The sequence below is a fragment of the Sapajus apella genome, unplaced genomic scaffold (genome assembly GCF_009761245.1).
Source record: "Sapajus apella isolate SASKATOON/1434 unplaced genomic scaffold, GSC_monkey_1.0 scaffold90, whole genome shotgun sequence".
In the NCBI taxonomy this organism is placed as follows: domain Eukaryota; kingdom Metazoa; phylum Chordata; class Mammalia; order Primates; family Cebidae; genus Sapajus; species Sapajus apella.
The window spans coordinates 3084433-3089097 of NW_022437030.1; positions in this window are offsets into that span (position 1 = coordinate 3084433).

The window sequence follows — 4665 nt, forward strand, 5'->3', positions numbered from 1 at the left end:
TGATCTGCCCACTTCAGCCTCCCAAAGTGCTGGGATTACAGATGTGAACCACCACGCCCAGCCTTTTCCCGCTTTTTCTTACCTGATGCAGTAGTCAGGACCAGGGCGGCAAATCCAAGTACTGGAAGCCGGGATGATACCTAGGCAATAAATTGTAACTGTTTTATTTATTTATTTATTTTTGAGACAGAGTCTCACTCTGTCGCCAGGCGCCAGGCTGGAATTCCTAAGGGCCTGAGGGGGCGTGTTGTGCCTTCACACCCTCTGGCAAAATCGGGGTTCACAGTGAAAGCAGCTATATTGACGGGTGCTAAAGATAGCCCACTAGCTGCACACCAGGTAATTTTTATCGGAATGGGCGTGGGCTCAAGGAGGCGCTTGCTGGACTAGCTCCGCCGCCTGCAATCCGGATGCGCACAGTGGCCAAAGCGAATGTCGCTTCCACAGAGGGAAACGCTTGGGCGTAAATGGAGAGAAGGAGAAAGAGTAGCTGAGGATAAAGGAAGGAAAAAATGGGTTATGTAATGAGGGAAATCCAATATACACAAAACTTCTCGAAAGAGGCACACAGCCTCTGTAATCCCAGTACTTTGGGAAGCCAAGGCCGGCGGATCACCTGAGGTCAGGAGTTTGAGACCAGCCTGGTCAATATGGTAAAGCTCCATCTCTACTAAAAATACAAAAATTAGCTGGGCATGATGGCATGTGCCTGTGGTCCCAGCTACTCAGGAGGCCAAGGCGGGAGGATTGCTTCATCCCAGGAGGCGGAGGTCGCAGTGAGCCAAGATCGCACCATTTCATGATATTGCCTGGCCGATAGAGTGAGACTCCATCTCAAACAAACAAAGAAAAAGGAAACGGATGAACTGATAACATGTCTTTCTCATAGAATGGTGGTATAGATTAAATGAGTTAATTCATGAAAACCCTCAGGACAACATTGGCAGGTAGTAAGTGCTCAGAAAGCACTAGCCAGCCCTGTCATTGATGCTGTTGTCGGGGATAAGCAGCCTGGTTTCCACCCTGTGCAGCCCTGACCAAATTGGGGGGACATAAAGGTAGATCTAAGTTCCTACCATGTGGGGTGTCTGGTCTGAGGGGAGAGATGAGCCAAAAACAGATCCACACAGGGAAGAAAAGGCCACTGGAGGCATGCACATGAGAAGCTTCCAGGGCAGAGAGGAACTGGGGAAGGCTTCACAGAGGAGGCGACATTTTTTCAGGGTCTTGCAGAATGTATAGGAGTTTGCTAGAGAAGAAGAAAAGCATCATGTGCATATCAGTTATCGCTTGCTGTGTAACAAATGACTCCAAAATTTAGCAGCTTAAAACAACAATGTTATTAAGTTCACAGACTCTATAGGTCAGAAATTTTGATGGGGCAGAGAGGAGACAGCTTCTCTGTAGTCCTCAATGTCTGGGGCGTCAGCTGGAAAACTTGAGGCTGACACAACTCAAAACCGGGGGCTGAAATCATCTGAAGTCTCATTTACTCACATGTCTGGCTCTGGACCAGAGTGACTCAGAGACTAAGACTGCCAGTCAGGGTGTGTCTACACCTGGCTTGTCGATGTGGCTTGGGCTTCCTCACATCATGGTGGTCTCAGGGTAGTCAGACCAAAGCTCAGGGCTCTAATAATGAGTATTCCAATGGAAAAGATAAAAGCTGCCTTTTATAACCCAGCCTTGGAAGCTACAAAACAGCACTTCTGCTGCCTTCTGTTGGTTGAAGCAGTCATAAGCCTACCTAGATTCAAGGACGGTAGCCATGAGCTCTGGCTCTTGATGGGAGACCTTGTTTGAGATCTGCTACCGTGTGATCAGAGAGCAATAATAATGATGATGATGGTAACACCTTACATAGATAGTGAGCACTTACATGTGCCAGGTATCATTCTAAATTCTCTTCATTTACTAGCTCATCGGGTCCCCACAACTGCCTAAGGAAAGTGGAGACCTTCTGCAAAGTCAGAGTTGACAAGTAGAAGAGTTGAGAATGAAACCCAGGCAGCCTGGCTCCAATGCCCAGGCATAGCTGCTATCCTATTCTGCCTCCTAGCACAGAGACCAGTGTAGCCAGATTTTATGGTGCCTGTGGGGAGGAGCCAGAGCTGCACCTGGGGATGAGGAAGCACAGGGACCCAGCGGCCCTTGCCAGTCACTCAGCAGGGTCTGGAATTCAAGCCAAGAACAGTGGGGGTCACTGAGTGATCTTACCCCTCCAGAGGCTGCTAGAGAGAGTGACTGGATGAAGTAAAGCCAGTGCTGGGAGAAAAATCAGCAATTGAATCTAATTATAATATGTACTATATATTATACTGCATATTAGTATGTATAAGTAATATTTTTATATATAATATAATTTATATATTTTATATATATCTAAAAATACATATGTAGTATAGTACATAGCATATATAGTACAGTATATAGATATATGCATAGTATATTGTTACAGGATCCTTGGGGTGTTGCTTTGCTGGCTGGAAACCTCTGTGGCTGGTGGCGCATTTGCCTAAGTTCTTGTCCCACGTCCAGGAAGAATGAGGTATGCATGCAAGTGGAGAGTGAGCAAGATGAAGAGGAGCTTAATCAAGGTTAGAACAGCTCAGAGGAGACTGGTGGTGGGAGCCCCTTTCTGTAGGCAGGTCATCCCCTGGATTCCAGCTGGGATACTAGGATTGATGAGGCACAAGATAGGGCACTGTCACTGGGGGAAGACGGTAGTATCCACTGGAGGACGTTGAGCTTAGGGATCCTGTGTAGAGGTGACCTATGTACACAGGGCATAACAGTTTGGAGGGCCAGGCACAGTGGTTCATGCCTGTAATCCCAGCACTTTGGGAGGCTGAGGCAGGAGGGTCACTTAAGCCAGAAGTTGCAGCAGGCTGCCGTGGGCTATGATTGTGCCACTGCACTCCAGCCTGGATGACAGAACAGAATTCCATCTCAAAACAAAACAAACAAACAAACAGGTGTGGGGGGAAGATCTAGACGGAGGAGAGAGACCTAGAGGTATCAGCAGAGGAGGAGGTGCAAAGAGAAACTTGGGGAGTGATAAAAGTCACCTTTCCACAAATAAAAGGTTTACGATGCAAAAAGAGCAGAGGGTGGAAGAAGGGGTCACTGGAGGGCCACCACTGGAGGGAGTGTGAGATAAGGGGAGATAGAGAAGAACGTGACATTTGCAAAGGAGAGCTTTAAAATGCCACCAGCCTTGGCGTGAGGAAACCCCAGGATGTGGTCAGGACCTCAGGACGGACCTTGCAGTGAGAGAGCAGGTCACATTTTCTGGCTTCTGTCCTGAGTCATACTGGCTAAGAGTGTCCTCATTCCGCCCCTCCATGGATCCGGAAAAACACAACCCCAACCAAGATTGTTCCCTCATGCTCTCCAAGTTTGGGGGCCAGTCACCAAGTGCCTGTGGGGGAAGGGGTGTTCGTGTAGGTGGCTCCAGTTACTTGGGGTTGCACTGCCGAGAGTAGGCTTTTCCCTGTTTTTATCAAGAGCTTTCTTAATTTCCTCCTCCTGTCTCCACACACCTGTCAGGGGATGGAAATGTAGAGGAACCCACTTCTAAACAGACACTTAAACACATTCACAAATCTGTGCTTTCAGGCTGGGGTTTTCTCTCAAGATCCCGTGTCTTGAGTCATTTCGGTGGTAGCAACTTCAAGGGGAAGGAACAGTGCCTAAAAAACCCTACATAGGATCCACGTGGGACTAACGTTGCTTCCCTGAGTTCTCAAAGCCCAATTTAATCCAAGCTTATTAACACATAACATTTTAATTTGCCTTTTCAATATGCTCTGCACTGTATAAGTGTAACAAATTTAATAATATTGGAAGTGAGAATTTCATATGTGAATTACTATGTTTCCCTTTCTTTGAGAAGCTCTATCCAGTTGGGGTTACCCTCTCTGGATGACAGACCACTGGAAAGGGAGACAGTTTTGGGTCCTTACCTGACTCCATTCTCAAATTGCAATTTAAAAAAAAAGGTGGGGGGGAACGAGCTGGGCACCATGGTCCTAACTGCTTGGGAGGCTGAAGCAGGATAATTGCTTGAGCCCAGGAGTTTTAGGCTGCAGTGAGCTATGATCATGCTACTGCACTCCAGCCTGGACAACAGAGCAAAACCCCATCTCTAAAAAAAAAAAAAAAAATAGTGACCGGGTGTGGTGGCTCATGCCTGCAATCCCAGTGCTTTGGGAGACCAAACTGGGTGGATCACTTGAGGTCAGGAGTTTGAGGCTAGCCTGGCCAACATGGCGAAACCCAGCCTCTACCAAAAATACAAAAATTAGCCGGACGTGATGGCACACATCTGTAATCTCAGCTACTCAGGAGACTGAGCAGAAGTTGCAACACTGCACTCCAGCTTGGGCGACAGAGCAAGGCTCTGTCTTAAAAAGAAAAAAAAAAAAAAGAAAGAAAAGAAAAGAGAGAAAAGGATGTAATGAGGAAATTCTTAGCCAGAGGGACTCAGGACAGAAGTCAGGTGTCAATGTGATTTCTAGCTCCAGCTGCAGAGCTCACTACGAGCTAAAAGTGGGGTGGGGGCTGATCTCTGGCTCCCTTACAGTGGCAAAATGGTCTCCAGAGCCCAGAGAGCACCCACAGGCGAAGGGACGTCGAACTGGCAGTTGGAAATCAGGCTGGTGT